This window comes from Castor canadensis, chromosome 1 (genome assembly GCF_047511655.1).
Source record: "Castor canadensis chromosome 1, mCasCan1.hap1v2, whole genome shotgun sequence".
NCBI lineage: Eukaryota > Metazoa > Chordata > Mammalia > Rodentia > Castoridae > Castor > Castor canadensis.
In genome coordinates, this window is record NC_133386.1 from 170,292,235 (window position 1) to 170,309,883 (window position 17,649).

A 17,649-nucleotide genomic window follows, 5' to 3' on the forward strand; every position below is an offset into this window, starting at 1 on the left:
CTCTTGTGAACATTATCAAGGAAGCAAAGGACACTTCCATTTCCAGCGAGAAAGGTGCCTGAGTTGCTAAAAGGCTAGGGATCCAAGGAAACAGTCACTAACGAAAAGAAAACGGGATTGCTGAAGGAGGGGTTGCTTAGACTAAGGCTTTGCTCTATAACCTTGGTCATCTCACCTAAACTTCTAAACTCTTAGGGTAAGAGTTTGGACCAAGGACCATAAAGGTTCTTGGCTCTCAAATTCCATGGTTCTATGATTATGTGGGTTGCAATGGGCCACTCTGTTGATTTCCTAGTCTCCAGGAGTGTGGAAACTTGGTGTTTGGGGGCAGAACTAAGTTGATGGAGAATTACCAACGCAGAGGTGGGTGAGCTTCACAATTATGGGTTTTGGACTGTAGAGGTGCGCTTCGGAAATTTCTAAAGGGGTTTTTCCTTTTCTTTCACTTGGTTTGACAGTTCACTTGACACTTTGGGATGAGGGAGCTGGAAGGACCTATTTCAGATGGAGATTCATTTGACTAAGCATTTATCCGTTCCTTACTTTTGGACCTAAAAAAACAAAAACAAAACAAAAAAAAAAACCTTCCAAGAAACAGATCCCAAAGGGGTGGAAAGGGAGATGATTATTGGTGGATCTGGAAAGGCCTGTAAAAATCCTGCTTCCGCATTGAATCCTCTCTTTGGGTGCTAGGATCTTTTTTAAATGTGTATTTTTGGCGGAGTGGGGCTAGAGAGTGGGGTTCGGGGCAGCAGAGCGGGGCGGTGGTGGTGACGGGTGCGGGAGGGACGGCGTGAGCGAGGTCTGGGTCCCACCCGCGCCGGCAGCCAGGCGGGCTTCGAGCGTCAAGGGCGCGGCTGCGGGCGGACCCCGGGGAGGGGCTTCGCGGAGGCGCCGCAGCCCGGGAGGAGCGGAGCGGGGCCGCCGGGGCTCGGCGCACAGCGCGGCCGAGCAGGCGGTGGCGCTGCGGAGGCGGCGGCGGCGGCGGCGGCCGAGGCCGGTGGGCGCGGAGCAGAAGGAGGAGGAGGTGGAGGAGGAGGAGGAGGAGGAGGGGCCCGAGACTGAGGCGGCCGGCGGCAGCTGCCTCGGTGACGACTGCCGGCAGCGCGGCGCCCCAAGGAGAGCCAGCCGCGGGCCCCGGCGTCACCTCCTCTTCGGTGTCTTCCTCGTTCTCCTCGCGCTGCCTCCGGGGTGTCAGCAATGGGCCCCAACCGCCGCGGGCCCCGCACCCCGCGCCGCCCGTAGGCCCCAGCGCGGAGGCCTGTCACCACCCCTCGCCCAGCCAAGCCGTTCCCACCCCCGATCCTCGAGAGGGAAGATGAGGGAGACGGGCCCGGCGCTCAGCAGCCAGAGCAGCAGCAGCAGCAGCAGCAGCAGCGGTCGGGGGAGGGTGTTTGGCCGTTTCCTCTCAGCCGCCAGGACAAGATGGCAGCGGCCGCGGAGAGGGGCTGAGCCCGGGCTGGGTGGTGCCGCCTGCTGAAGCGCCTGGCTCCCTGTCTCCGGAACGGCCCCCGCGACCCACCCCGGACATGCTCAGGGCTGCGGCCACCCGAAGAGGGGAGAGTGCGGGCCTCTAGGAAGGTAAGGGAGTTGGGCCAGGGACACCGCCACCCGGGGAGGGTGGCCCTGACCCCCCGAGGACCCGACTCCCAGGGCGGCCCGCAGCCGTCGCGCCTATTTGTCCTCATCCACATCCCCGGCGCGCTCGTGCTCCCCGTTTCCGCCCCAGCGCCTGTGTGTGCGGCTCCCCAGAGTCCCGCGCTGCCGCGCCAGGCCCGAGGCCGCGGGGGCCGCGCCGTGGTTCGTGCGCGCGGTGGCGCAGCCTTCGGGAAGCCGCCTTGGCCGGGACCGCCGGGCTCCGGCCTCCGCTTGCCAAGGTTGCGCAAGGGCTTTTCCCAGCAACCGAAGTTTTGTTTAGTCCCCACCCAGCGCGGGGGTGGCGGGGAACGACACTCTCTTCCCTCCCCCTCGGCCGCCCTAGGCCGTAACTACGGAGACCTCTTCCCTTTCATCAAAGGGGAACGAACACCACACACGCGCGCGCACGCCCGCAACGCGCCACCGCAAGCAGCGCCCGGCGGGTGGCTGTGTGCCCTCCTCCACCCCCCCACCCCCGCCTCGCCGGGCTCGGTGGCCCCGTCCCCGGGCGGCGGGTTTGGAGGGTGTCAACCCTTGGGGACGTGCGTGCGTGTGATTGTTGGGGAGGAGAAATGTGATCCGCGGCTCCGCGTCCCCAGCGGCGGCAGCGGGGGGAAGGCGTGGCGGCCGCGCGGCGGGGCTGTTGCCGGCTTCTCTCGTTACGGCGGCGGCGGCCGTCCGCTTCCCCTGCGCCGCCCCGGCAGAAGTCGCCGAAAGTCTCGGGATGAGAACGTGTGTTTTCCTGTCGCGGGGGAGACCTGCTCTAACATGGTATGTGGATGTCGGGGAAGCCTGTTGTTTCCCAGTCTCATCTCGGCTGGCTGGAGGAATTGAGCTGCAGGGTGTGTGCGTAACTTACCTCGGACCTGTTACCGAGTGGTCACGACACGTCCAGTCCTTGAACCGTGTTGTCACAACCTCTTGCTGGCCTGCTAGGGAATTTATTTTTCCACCTGCCAGTTCGATGCTTCTAAGGAGCTTCTATTAGCAGCAGCAGAGTTTTTTTTTTTTTTTCTTTGAGATTTCAGGGTATGGTTCAGTTTACTGGGAAAGGGTCATGGTTGGTTCTATTGTCAACTTTGTTTTGATGTCTCTCTGGTACATGGCTGGCAAAGTTAGCCGGCAAACCTGTCGGTGCTTACTAGTTCGTACCTTCTAGCTTTTTGCAGATCGGCTGATTTTTTTTTTTTCTGTTTTAAGTATTTGCTTGTAATCTATAGCGTCTGAAGTACAAGTACTTATTATCCAAACTGTTTTAATTTCAAGGTTTTAATTGCTGGATGCTTTACAAATTTTTAAGATCCCTTTCTGATCAGATTTTTGATGAAAACTTTTCAGTAGGATCAGTGAGGTTTTGTTTATCAAGAAAAATATTTTAATACTTCATTCTCATTAATATTTCAGAAGCTGGGGAAGTCTCACCATATGTTTGATAAGTCTAGATTCTGCTTATGTTTGCAAGTACAGTGCTAATTTTATACAATGAGCAATGATAAGGTTTAGATAGATCATGAAACAAAATATGACTGACCTTTTTAAAAAAAAATGTTTCCAGAGTTTTATTGTGTCTTTTATGTCTTCATTCCACTTTCCAGCAATTGAAATTTAACCAAAATTGTTTACTTTTAAATCAACAAGCTATTTCTTGGTATAGTTATGGCTGCATTCGTGAAGTGTTGGGAACTCTTATTTCCAAAATAATTTAATTTGCGAAAGTAGAGATTTTCAGAAACACTTGATTTCTCAATATTTGGATATCATATTTGTTTTTTGTATTTTTGGGAAAATTTGTTTCTTAAGAGCCTTCCTTCCCACTCTAGGGAATATATTTTCTTAAAAAAAAAAGTATTTGTGGAGCACCATAGATGTAAAAACTGTGTTTTGAACAGGTAAGATGAGCTTGAAGTCTAGAACAGAACTGGCCATTAAATGTTTCAAATTTATATTTGGACCTTGCTGACTCCAGTAGCTAAACATACATATTAGGCAAGCAGATCATAGCATGGTGAGACAGTCTCAGCTTATTGTCAGAATACTTTTCCATTGAACTAGTCATTACCTTGTTTATAAACCAGTCATTGGCTTGTGGGCATGGGGTTTTTAGAAGTCACATTAAAGAGGATGGTTTCTATGAGATAATTCTTGTAAATATGCTTGAAGAGAAGCTGTAGATCATACTGTTTTAATTTTCTGGATGTTCTGTGGTAGGATACCATAAAGTGGGGTGCAGATTACAGAGTAGGTTGCTTTAGTAAGTATGGCATTGACACATAGGTGTTTATGTTTAATGCAAAGTATCCTAGGCCTTTCTTGCAACTTCAAAAAGGAACAGCTAGCAAATGAACTTTATGGTGGGACTTTTGTTTTAAAATACTTGATACTGAACACTGAAGGGATAAGGAAAGGAAGAAGGGGAAAATGTAAACTTCAAAGTGAGGAATTACTAACCCGATTCACATCCATTTCAGTGGAGTACTTGTTGGCATATTATTTTCTATTTGAATGTTTAACGGATTTGTTCTTGTAACTTTTGAAGTTTCTTTTGTCAGGTAAGAGAAGCTAGCGTACTAAATATAAATACTGCTCTCATTGCAACACTTCATCCAGGATGATGAAAAAGTAGACTAGAATTGCACTATTGGTTAGTTTACAGGCTTAAAAATGTAGCCTCCATTGCAACCTCACCAGAGTTTGGATGTGAGAAAATGTCATGGCAACATTTAAATTTTAGGATGTTCCAAGGAACTTTGAAATTCTCCATATTTCAAATATCCTTCCACAAGTCGTTACTCATACTGCATAACTATAGAGAACACAGAATAACCTGATATATGATTATATTGTTGCTGCCAAAATAAATATTCCTGTTGTAAAATTTGTGGGTTGCAGCTGTCCTAATTTCCTGACACCCAAAGTTGAGATGTCCAGTGTGGTATGTTTAACTTGGAAGCTATTTCTGAAGACAAACTACTAGAACTCTGTTAAAACAGAGGAATCTATCAGTGTGTTTATTTATTTATTTTTTAAGGTACTCCTCTTTCCTCACACCTTAGCTGGGATGTAGTATTATTTCTCTTTGTGGGAACAGACAACTTTTGCTGAAAGCTTTGTCATAGGCATCTTTTGTATGTGATACAAATGTAAGTCTAAAGGAATTATCTTAAATGTCCTTACTGGTTCTGGATCCAGCTGCTTAAGAGATCTGTCCTTCCCTCGTACCTTTAAGCACTTAATATAACTTGAATAAGGTTATATACTTAGAGCAGAAGGGAATGTTTTTGGGGTAGAGCACTACGGGACCAACTTAAAGAAATATAATTAACTTCTTTTGGTTGACTTGGTATAATTAAGAGTGGTTTTGGGAAAATACCTTAATGTTAGTGTGCTGCTTCTGTACCTCTGTCACAGCTGTTCCTTTGGATCTTATTTTAGCCATTATGGGACTAAGGTAGACTAGATAATTGGAAGATGTGTGTTGCACATTTTATGTGTTTGTCAAGTTAGACCTTAGCTTTTTTGACAGACTGGGCTGTTCTCAGTTGATACTTGGGCCATATGTCACTTTAAGGCAACATATTGCCTTAATACTGAGTCACTACTGTTATGCTAGAGGTCTAGGGCCTCTGTTCTTCCCACTTGTGTAGAATTAAAAGAAATGGTTGAGTATCGACAATATTGCTTTTTTAGGGTGGTCTTGTAGTTTGGGGACCATTAAGACATCAAACAGATCTACTTTGTCTCATATATAGTAGTTAGTGACAGGACTTTAGCAAACTCTCATTTTCTAACAAAGTGTTTGAAATGACACAAACCAAGGACAGTTTTTTTTTTTTACCTTAAATGTTTGTTACCTTGAAGCAAACAATTTTCTCTAAGTAAACTTTTTTTTTTTTTGGCGGTTTGAGACTTGCACTTTGGGCCTACATCTTGAGCCACTCCACCAGTTCTTTTGTAATGGTTTTTTTTTCGAACTAGGGTATCAAGAACTATTGGCCCTTGCTGGGCTGGCTTTGAACCAGGATTCTTCTGATCTCTGCCTCCTGAGTAGTTAGGATTATAGGCATGAGCCACTGGCGCCTGGCTAGAGTAAATGTTTTTACTTCTGTGGGAGACTGAGCAGGAGGGAGGAGGTAGTAGGGTGAGTAAGGTAGGGAAAACTGGGCAGTAATAAGGGTAAGATTTGGGTTTAAGTGGATTTGGGAGATCAAAATCTGATTTGACTTAAATGTTTACTTTACTAGAGACCGGAATTCATTTAGTTATACTTAGTGAAAACTTGTGGTAGCTTGAGGGGAAGTTTAAGAATAACTTGGTGACACCTGCTCACGGACCCAAGGACCAGTCGTGTGACATCACATCTGTTTGTCATCCTCGACTTAAGTCTTTAAAATCCTTTGCCCCTCTTGCCTTCCTTCCTCTTGTGTCTTTTAAAAATTTTTTTTTTCATTTCTTTAACCTGAAACTTTTCTTTAGTGTAGAAGTGAGGACTGATAAAATTTTTGTATAATCAGGAAAATCTGCTATAGGCCTAACCTGAAATCAGAAGTGTGAAGAGCATAGGGCATAATATTGCTTTAAAATGAGTTTGGCTTACAGGGTTCATTTTTTTTTTGGATTCTTAAAACATTGGTACACATAATACTGATCTAGGTTTGTCTCTTTTCTTTTCTCTCTCTTTTTTTGAGACAGTGTCTCATACTGTGTAGCTCAGGCTTGTCTTGAACTTGTGATCCTCCTGAGTGCTGGTATTATTACAGCTGTGCACCATCACACCTGGCTCAGGTTTTCAGACTATGAATTAAAACTCAAGAGTTCTGATATCTGTCAAAATACCTATTTTACCTTTTGAGATAAACATCTGTTTCTGTTTGGAGGGGTGCTGGGGATGAACCCAGGGTCTGGCACGTGCTAAGCATGTATTCTACTACTGAACCATACCCCTAGCTCAAGCATTCATATTCTCTCAGTCTCAGTCTCTTTCTCTGTTGTACTGGGGTTTAAGCTCAAGGCCATGAGCTTGCTAGGCAAGTACTTTATACTTGAGCCACACCTCCAGCCTCCTTATATATCTCTTTTTTTTTTGAAGACTAGATTCCCACATTCATTTTCACTTTACATATTCTTTGCTGATAGCCTTGTCCTTTTTTTTTTTCTTTTTTTGGTAGCAAAAGGTTTGCACTATTTTAATTTACAGAAGAGTAATAAAGGGGAAGGTAGTGTTCTGCTCAAGAGCTATGACTTTTCTCATTAGGCAATGATCAAAGTTGTGAAAGACTGATTCTTTTGTATAACTCTTGGTCACATTGAAAGTAAGGATTGCCAGAGTTTCACTGTCTCCCTCCAAAATTGTTTTTGCTGGAGGATATTTCTAATTGGAAAAATTGCTTAGTTATGATAGGTATTAAAATTACCAGATTAATAGACTATGTCACTCTCTCTTTAACATTTTATAATTATTTTTTCTTTTTATTTATTTTTGTGAAGTTATAGCTTATATTTGATTACATATGGGTTGCCAAGAAAATTGTGTTACAGTATGATAGAAAATAAAAAGATTGACTGCATTTGAGTAGCAAGTTATATTACTTAGAAATTTGCCAAAGTATTTGATTTGTTTCAAAACATTTAACTTCAAATTCTTAAAACATTTATGCTAACTCCCTCATACTTTGTTGCATATTATTCATAAACAGATACAAAATATTTTAGATTTTTTGAAAACAAAATAATAAACTTTGAAACATTTGCAGGAAATAACTTGCTTACAAAATGTGCTGTACTCTACAGAGTAGTTATAATGAAGTCCTGAAAATTTCATTTTTGTGTGCTTTGACTGTGTTATCTGTGTAACAATACAGAAAGTCTTTGTAGGTTTGGTAAACTGTATGACATACATATAATGCTGCAGTTTTAAATAGTTAATAAGTTAGATAGAGTGGTAACATATTGAAAATTGAACCAGGCTTTCTAAGACAACGCTTCCCAAGTATAATTTAATAATTCTGAGGCCTTTAAGTATATATTTTATTGACATTGAATAGTATTTAGTGACAACATCAGAAAATTACAGGTTATGCTGCTCTATAGGCCATAGCTATGAAGCTATGCTTTGATTTTTGAGACAGGGCCTCAGGCTAGCCCAGGCTAGCCTTGAACTTGATCCTTTTGCCTCAGCCTCCCTGGTGCTGAGATTACAGGCCTGTACCACTGTGTAGATTTTTTTTTTTTTTTTTTGCGGAACTGGGGCTTGAACTCAGGGTCCACACCTTGAGCCACTACACCAGCCATTTTTTGTGAAGGGTTTTTTCGAGGCAGGGTCTCGAGGAACTGTTTTCTTAAGCTGGTTTCAAACTGTGATCCTCCTGATCTCTGCCTCCTGAATAGCTAGAATTACAGGCGTGAGCCACCAGTACGCAGCCTGTACATTCTTAAAACAAAGTGAAATCAAACATTTTGGGCCGACTGTAATCATTTTTGCTGGAGACAGTGTAAGTACCTCTGTAGTACTTTGGTACTTTGATATAAAGTTAGGCAAGAATAATATTGAGTTAAACATATTGGATTTGTAATCTCTGTTTAGTATGCGTTAACTATTTTGTTGTAGCTGAAGCACAAACTTTGGCCACAAAAAATGAGATTTTATTAACAGCAGGTAAAACAATGATGAAACTAGGTATGTTTGAATGTCCACAAGTATAAGATACTGTGCTATGAACAAAGAGAACCACACGGACCTACCTTTGAGCAAGTAGTAAGTGAAATGAAGCAAATATTGTAAAGTTTGTATGTGCATTTGAGTAGGGAAAGTGCCTAAGAAAGATGATTTAAGTATAGAACCATTTAAGTTTTTTAGGACTGTTTATTTCATTTTGCTAAATAGGAAATGTTTAAGCCAGGCTTGGTGGTATGCACCAGTAATCCCAGTTCTTGGGAGGCTGAGGCAGAAGAATCTCTAGTTCAAGGCCAACCTGAACTACAGAGTGAGATCCTATATATAAAAAAATTAATATTTAAATTAATAACATTAAAATATCAGAAAGTTTTCACCTTTATAGTTGCGTGTTATTCACTGCCATCCTTGTAGTATCCCTGGACAGGGTCTTACTATGCTGTCTAAGCTGCTCTCCCAACTACTGGGCTCAAGGCCTCTTCCCACCTCACTCACCCTTTTGGGTGCTGGATCTATGGTGCCTGGCTCTCCCTGTAGTGATTAGGCCAAAAAAAGTCACCTAAAAATATGAGCAAAAGTTTTATCAATTTTATTTTTGTGACAAACTTCTTCATCAAGGTTAACTAGTTTGAGAGTTTAATTATCTTATAGAAACATTGTATGTTAATTTAAATCAAGAGAAGGTCATATTTCTAAGATATGGTTAATCATTTATCTTATTCTCATATTCATTTTCTTTTTTTCTCTTTCCCTTTTTTGGACTGGAGATGGAACTCAGGGCCTCACACATGGTGAGGAAGCTCTCTACCATCGAGCCACATCCCCAGTCACCTTGTGTTTTTTAATTCTGGACATTCATAGTTCTTGTATTGCTGTAGGAACTTCTATTAGGTTTGCCTTTTCTGTCTATATTCTCTTTCTCTTAAATTTGGAATGCAGAGCTCGCTGCACTTTACTTTGCCAACCATAAAATGTTAAAACACTTTGGAAGGTACTTTAGGGCTGCTGAAATTACTAGCTGTAACTTACTTGAAACTACTTTATCAATGGGATATTGATTTTAATTTTGTGCTCACTTATGTAAGTTTAAAAAATACATATTTTTTTCAGTGTTGAGGATTAAACCTAGGGCCTCTCCCCTGCTGGGCAAAAATGCCTTCCCATTGAGCTTCCTTCTCTCTAGCCCAATTTATTTTGGAGCTCTTAAAAGTAGAAGTGTGCAAAGGGCAAGTATTATATTGTATTGCCCCTATCATAATTGAGTAAAATATAATGAAATGACAATTTGATGACATTTTACCATTTTATATGTGTGTATTTATAATTGAATTCTGTATGGAATTTCACTTAAGATGTTTGGGACTGCAACATAATTGGTTTGCCAATAGCTTTGAATAGAAAATTGTTGGAATAGTTGCCTTACAAATTGTCCTGAGTCTAGTGTGGCATTTCTGAAAGTATTTCTAATTCCTGTCCTTTTTCCCCCCCTTTCTTTTCTCTCTCACTATTCACACCTCCCCCTCCCCCTTTTCTTAGCAAGCAGTCTACACGACTTGAGTCATGACCCCAGTTTTCCACCTTGTTTTTTTGAGTAGGGTTATGCTAATTTTTTGCTGGGGCTAAGCTTGAACTGTGATCCTCCTAACTCTGCTTCCTGAGTAGCTGGGACTATAGTGTGCATCACCACACCTAACACACTTTTTTTTTTTTTGGGACATGCTCACAGTAGTATGTTTCCCAGACTGTCCTTGGACTCCTAGGCTCAAGCAGTTCTGCCTCCCGTGTTAGTTGGGACCACAGGTGTGGCTTGGCTTTCTAGTAGCTGTTTTTAAAATTTGCATAATATCTTTATAGTGTTTGACCTCTGTGGAATATCCAGTTTGGAATTGTTTCCAATTAGAAAAGATGAAATACCTTACTTCATGACCTTTTGGAGTTAATGCAGAGCATTTTTGGGAAAGGTTTCATTAAAAAACAAAACAAAACAAAACAGTATCTAAGCTGTGCCTCCAGATCAGGGAACATGGTCTATATAGGTGCATAGTTGACATTGGGGAATAAAAATAGTTAAATGCAGATGTGCTGTACTTTCCCTGTGCACCTTATTCAAAGTATATCTTTTTTCTTTTTTTGGTACTGGGATTTGAACTAACGGCCTAGGTATTTTCGAGATAGGGTCTCACAAACTATTTGCCTGGGCTGGATTTGAACTGAGATCCTCCTGATCTCTGCCTCCTGAGTAGCTTGGATTACAGTTTTGAGCCACCGGCGCCTGGCTCAAAGTTTGGCATCTTTATTGAATAGCTGACATTCATCTGATCCAATAGTTGTGAACGTGTCAGGTACGCTTGACTTCTCAGTGCGCTGCTCTGTCCCCTGCTCCTTTACTTGCAGCAGCACAGTCTCTTCTGTGTGGCGGTCAGTAGGCATGAGCTCCTCCTGATTTCCAGCCCTCTTATCTTTTTAACCTAGTGTAACAGTACACACTTTGTGCTCCTCTCTCAAGGAAAGAGGTCTCTTCATCCCTCCAAGATGACTCCCTGCCCTTTGTGTGGGTTACATTCAGAACTAGGTTTTTCAGCATCTTCAGTTTGTCCAAGAACTTCAAGTTCCCACTTTCTTGGCTCTTTTTCTTCAGCCATTAAACATGCTCTAGTACCTGGCAGCCATCCTTCAGGTGGGCCTCCTCAAGTTTTTGGCCCTGTTTCCCTTTTCTTTTCCTTCTAAACTTGTTAAACTGTTGTCCAGTATGGTCTGTACAGGCCACTCTAGTGAAGTTACTCCCACTAAGCTGCCCGGTGGTTTTATCCAGTTTATTTATTCTGTAAGATGATTCCATTCGGTCTCCTCTACTCAATTCTAGACTTTCAGCCTATAGTTTGACCTGCTTGTTGATCTCTGTCTTCCTTTTCCCCCAATAATACTTCACACTGAGTTGATGATCTTCTTTCCAAATTTTTCCTTTATCTACCTTTCCCATCTGCAACCATCATTTCTAATACAGTTTACATTTTGAAACTTTAAATCTGAAAATATTTGTTTTTGGCGGGTGTGTTAATAAAATCTGTGCAACTATACTGTGCAAAGCAAAATTGGCAATATTTGTCATTATCAAGTTCCCTTTCTGGAAATCCATAATAAGAAAATTAAAAATGTACAGAAAGTATGTGAAAGTGTTTGTTACAACTTTAATGAGAAAAATTGGAAAAATAGCAGTCTAACAAATTATGAAATACACAGTTTAGAAGGTTATCCTGCTATTTAAAAAAAAGTTAAGATAGCCTATAAAAAATAAATTGTCATGTCAAGTTACATAAGTATTTTGATTGTAAACATCAAAATACAAATAAAATGTATCCTAAAATGACTGGAAGATATAGATTCTTTTGCCTGAGTATTTTGTAGTTTTATAGCAATTGAATAATTTAAAGATGATTATTATACTGAATTCAGTCTTTTAGTGTGAATGATATATGCCTTTTCATGATTTCATAGTAAAATATTTTAAAATTCCACATTAGCATATCCGGTTTAGCAGTTTAATTACAGGTAATGATTCTGGCTTGGTGATTTTTACTTAATCAGTTTTCAGAGTTCTGGGTATAAAATTTTAAATGATAACATGGCAAACACTGTTATAAAATAACTCTTTTGCATATTCATGTATGATTGTTATGTAATAATTGTTTCACTTCTGAGATTTTGTGCAGCTTCTTGTACAAATGCCTGAAAAAAAGGCATGAGGTCAATTTTGGCCCATAAAAAGGATTTATTTGAGAACAAATTTCTCATCGGTAAACTATAACTACTTTTCAGGTATTTCTAGTCAACTGATTAAGCCTATTTTTCTTTATTTTATTCCATGGCTATCCTTAATTTTGAACTTTAAAATGTATTAGCTGTAGTAACTTATATAATTGCAAACTGACTTAAACTTTCTTAATTTGTTTATATGTTGTTGGTATATATTGAGATATCACTTCAACCAGATAAATCTGAAGTAATTTATTTTTCCTATCATACAGTTCTAGCATATGTAATTTTAGTACCATGTATGGCAGTGTGGCTTTTTACACTAATGAAAAAAAAAAAAAACAAAAACAAAACCCTGAGTTTTTCTATTAGGCTTGCAGTAGAAGAAACAAACATTTATGTGACCCATTCTAAGTTAGATCAATTGGCAGTTTCAGAGGACTGCTTATGAGAAGTGGCCTAACAGTTTGTCACATAAAATAGTTAATGATTAGAGGAACTCAGAGCCAAACAGAAGCCGGTTCTAATAGATTTCTAAGAATTCGGTGTTCTTTCTTTGAGGCATTGTTTTGAGAAGCTGTTTGTTTTCTTTCCTCTTTGGGTCTTTGTATATTACATTGTTTTTCTTTAGCTTTGTTTGGCTCTCCTAAGGACACCTATTGCAAATCTCTGCCCTGTCTTCAAATTTGTCATGAGAATAAAATGTCTCTTTTGAAAAGCCAAAAGTGTTGTAATCAAGCTTTTGTATCTTCAGTTTTTACAAATGAAAAAAAATTTTTTTGTGGTACTGGAGTTTGAACTCAGGGCCTCACACTTTCTAGGCTAGAACTCTACCCCTTGAGCCATATTCCCAGGTCTTACAACTGAAAAATTGTATGTGTGTGAGAGGGGACATAGTAACCACTGTTTTATTTACTTCACTGGTTTTAGAATTTTAATTCTTACAACATACATTCGAGTGATTGCTTTCAAGTGTGAATGTATAATGTTACCTTATGAGAAATACAAGATGAGAATCTTAAAGTTGTTTAGGGTTGTCCATACTTATAGAACCTGAACATTCTGTAAATGTTCATTTAGAGCTTCGAATCAAATCTTGTCAGCAGAATTTTTCCTTTTATTGCTGTGTCAGCAGTAGACATTTAATCAAATTATTAATCTTAGGTTTGATTCCATCTAATGATTTGAGTTGTGTCAGAGGTAGAGTAGGTTGGGAAGTCTTCTTGAAAGGATCATTTGACCTTTACCTTCTTAAACTTTAATAATTATCTTTGTCTGAAAATTACATAGACTTTTTGTTTTGTTTTTCTTACACTTTGACTTTTTGTAAGAAATAAAAGTTTTGCGGTTCTTTTGGGACAGATTTTCCTATAAAGTGGAAAGGTAGTGTATTTGGCTTTCTATTAAGGGAGTTCAAAACCTAAACTTACTTAACTGTTTACTTTTACTAGTAATCCATTGGTAGATTTTGGTCAGTGTGTGAAGAATATAAGTAAAACAAAATTCTTTTGAACTTAAGTTTTATAAATTAAATTTTAATTGCTAATCTTAAGTTTACCTCAAGAAAGAGAGCTTCTGGTAAACTTTGCCTTTAGCCAATCTGTCATTCTTTCTATTTCTGATTTTATATAGCTTTAAAAAAATCTAGGGAATTATCTGTTTTGGTAAGAGTAATCCCTTTTCTAGACTTGGTACAGTACAGATTTGTACTGGTAGGGGGATTTCTAGCACCTTTGAAATGTCCAGCAGATCATTTTCTGTTCCAAAAGTTGGGACGTTTTTGCTAAGTCAGATGAAGCTTGTTATTTAACGTGCGGATTGTGGTATGGTCAACACATTCTCTAGCTGCTTTGTTCACAGTGCTGCTGGAAAATGCCCAAGACTTTAGTATTTCAAATCAGTGCTTTCTAGGTACCTCAGAGAGAAGGCTCAGTTTATGACACTTCACAATATGTAGTGGTTCATTTATATGAAAATGTTTCTTCAATGACGTGGTTTGTCGTGATTTCCTGTGTAGAACAGTGGTAAATGAACCTGTTAATGATACAAATATTTAAAATAATGAAAATTATCAATGAAGGGTTAAACTCAGTTACTGTTTATACCAACAACTTATTTTTTAGGGTAATCCTGCCTTTTATTTTTAAGAGACATGTTTTAACTTTTATAAGTATGCACCTTAAAGAAAATAATTGAAAAATGACTACATACTACTTTTTATTGTCCCAATATTACTGGTTATGTAGTTCTATCCTCTTAATTTCTTGTATAGATTAGTGCTATGGTTCTCTGTCTTTTCAAGAATGAAAAGCTTTTTTTATTGTCAAAAATTTGTTGGATCACATAGTGAAATTCTGCTTTTAGTCTCTATTGATTGAAGATGTTACATGCTAACCAAAAGCTCCAGTTGTCTGTTAGGAATTCCGTAGTACTTCTAAATGGAAATATTTGCATGTGCAGCTTATGAATACTTTCTTTTAAACTTTGTTGTTTTGACATTGTCATTCGAAGGATGCTGCCAGTTATTTTATAGAGTGGGCCTTTCCTTTTGTTTGTTTTCTTGTGTTTGTCTCTCAGTCTCAGAGAGAAATTTGTTCCCACCGATACATCTTATTAGGTCACACATGATGTTAGTATATTCCATCACTAGGAATGTGGTCATTTGGTTAAGATGGCGTACTTTGAGATTACGTAATTGTCACAGACCATAAATAGTATTGCAAATAACAGGTCAGCTATGGGTACTGGAAAAGGTCAGGGATGAAGGACTTCCTTACTCATGGCGATAGAAGTAGCCAGTGTGTCAGTATATGAGCTGGTTTCCTGACTCACTTTCCACAGAGTGATGTGAACAAAGTGAGATGATTCCTGTACAAAAGGAGTTGGATTATGGAAGAGGTACACTAAGCTTAGGAAGCTTGCTTCTTAAGTGTCTCTGACCTTTGCCTAGGAAGGAGATACTATCTTCATTAACTGAACGTTAATTTGCTTAGGGGGAAGACACCATCTCTATCTTCCAAGGGTTCACAGTACAAATGCCCTTGAAAAGAGACTCCGGAACAAAGGCAGTGTCGTTGGTAACCATCGCTCTCTTGACTGCACTTCCTTGGTGAAGCCTGCTTTTGCTCAGGCTCTAATCAACTACCTGGTTACTGAAATTGTCTCCCTTGGTGTTCTTTCTAGTTTATCCTTTACAAATTTGCTCGAGTAATCATTCTGAAACAGAGACACCAAGTTACTATATATAGCTCCTTACATGGAAGGTAAGGTTCTTCAGATCCATCCTCCTTCTACTCTTTTTAAGGTTGGCCTTCTTTTCAGTGATCATCTCTTTTCTCCCTCTTCACTGGCAAATTGTGTTCTAGTGTAGAGATTGGCAAACATTCTTAAAGAGCTAGATGGCAGATTTTTTTTTAGGCTTTGCAGACTACGTATGGTGTTAGTTGCATACTTTATTTATGTGTTTATTTAATTTTTTTTTTTTTTGAGACAGGGTCTCACTATTTAACCCAATCTGGGCCCCAGCTGGATCCTGCTGCCTCAGCTTCTGCAGTGCTGGGATTACAGGCATGTCCCTCCATACGTGGCTGCTTGTTTTTCTGCGAACTGTTCCAATACTTTGTCTTTTTTTTTTTGGCGGGGGGGGGGGGGGGCTGGCTCTGTCTCTTTTTTTTAAAGTGACCCTTTAAAAATGTAAAAACCATTTTTAGCTTGTGGGCTATACAAAAATAGGGTAGGCTGGTTTGGACCAACTGTTATTTGTGGGTTCCTGTTCTAGTCAAATGAAACTAATGTCATTTTTTTTTCATTATTCTCTGCCATTATATAGGCTATTGATATTTACTCTCCAGAATATCCTCTCCTATGTAGCAGTACACAGCAGACTTCATCCCATCAGCCCTCATGACTTTTAAGTCCTAGGTCCTCTTTCTGAATCCCTTTTTGCTCCTTCAGGGCATCCATTCGGTTCCTTATCCCTGTTTCTTTACTGCTCTGTGCCTTCTACTCTTCGTGTTACTGTTCTCATTATGTATGGAGTTATGAATGTGTACATGTGTTTGTTAGAGGAGCTCTTGTGAAAAGTTGTTTTATTTGTTGCTAAGTCTTCCCTTTTCCAAATGAATTGAAAGAAAGGTGAATTTATCTTTCTAGTGTTGGGGATGGAGGTCAGAGCCTTGGCCATACTGAGGCGAGTGCTCTATCACTGAGCTACATCCCCAACTGTTTGTTGTTTTTTTTTTAAAGAATACAAAACAATTGACCATTGTTCACTTTTTTTTTTGGCGGGACTGGGGTTTGAACTCAGGGCTTTGTGCTTGCAAAGAAGATGCTCTACTACTTGAGCACACCTCCAGTCCATTTTTGCTTTGGTTATTTTGGAGGTGGGGTCTTGCAAGCTATTTGCCTAGGCTGGCCTCAAACTGCGATCCTTCTAATGTTAGCCTTCCAAGTAGCTAGGATTATAGGTAGGAGCTACAGGTGCCTGGCCTTTTCCATTATTTGAAATACAGTAAACAATGTATAGTTGGATAACTTTCTGATTACTTATAAAGTTTTATTCCTGGCTTTTGGGGAACGAGGTAACCCAGATACTGCAAAGATTGAGCATACATGTAAGGAATAAGTTGGGGTAAAGACAAAGCATGTGGGTCAATAATTTAATTATAAAATTCTGTTCACCCATTTATGTCAGCAGGTCCTAAATTACCAACATATGATTACATTTCCATCAGCCAAGACTTAGCTATTCCATGATTCATGACCTTTTACTACACAGACTTAAACTTTTTGTAAAGGAATGGCTCACTAGAGAAATCTTTAAATATCCACTTCGTCTTGTTTCGCTAATTAAAACAAATCAAGATTTGTCTACTTTCCGCTGGGTGGGGAAGTTGTTGGTAGCCATAAATTTTTTTCTTTTAGGAATTTTGCAAGTAAATTGAATTTATGTGTCTATAGAGAACCAAAACAAGCTGACGCATTCTTATAATCTCATTACTTGGGAGGAGGAAGCAAGAGGAGTGTAAGTTTGAGGCCAGCCTGAGCTGCATTGCAAATTAAGGCCAGCCTGAGCTGCCCAGTGAGACCCTCTGTCAAAAAACCAAGGGCTTGCCTAGAATGTGCAAATCCCTGGGTTTGATCTCTAGCACCTCAACAAACAAACAAAAACCCAAAACAAAAACCATCTATACAAGCATTTTATGTATGCACACATATAAACACATAAATAAAAAAAAAGCCCAGAATGATCCTTTCACATAGCAGTTAAAGGCAAGTTCTGATTGAATAATGACTGAAAAGATGGTTTTGAGCATAGAAGAAATATACCATGGTATCATATATTCTTTCTGACAAACAAAGCAGCTACAGAAAGCTTTTATTTTATTTTGTTTAAAGTAACCAGCACTATTGATAGAAAACAAATTAAAAAAAAAATCCCAATAGCTCCCTTAATACAACTTTCAAAACCAACATATCAAACTTGGTTTTCATTAGAATGCATTTATTTTGTCATGCTAGTAATTCAAAAACCATGATTCATGTGTGTATGTCTTTGTGTGTGTACACACACACACACACTATGTAAA

General features: G+C 40.0%; 1 protein-coding gene across 7 annotated transcripts in view; it reads left to right on the top strand.

The window, feature by feature from the left end:
* The first annotated feature begins 1,120 nt into the window (after positions 1–1,120).
* Hipk3 (homeodomain interacting protein kinase 3) overlaps positions 1,121–17,649 on the top strand; it is a 95,464-nt gene continuing 78,935 nt past the window's right edge. For 2 of the 7 annotated variants that reach the window (XM_074044078.1, XM_074044070.1), the window contains exon 1: positions 1,121–1,581. The gene's annotated coding sequence lies outside the window, so the exon portion shown is untranslated. Of the gene's footprint in view, positions 1,582–1,856; positions 2,410–17,649 lie in introns of those variants that run through there. The other 5 variants (XM_074044040.1, XM_074044052.1, XM_074044057.1 and 2 more) reach the window with 3 other exon arrangements.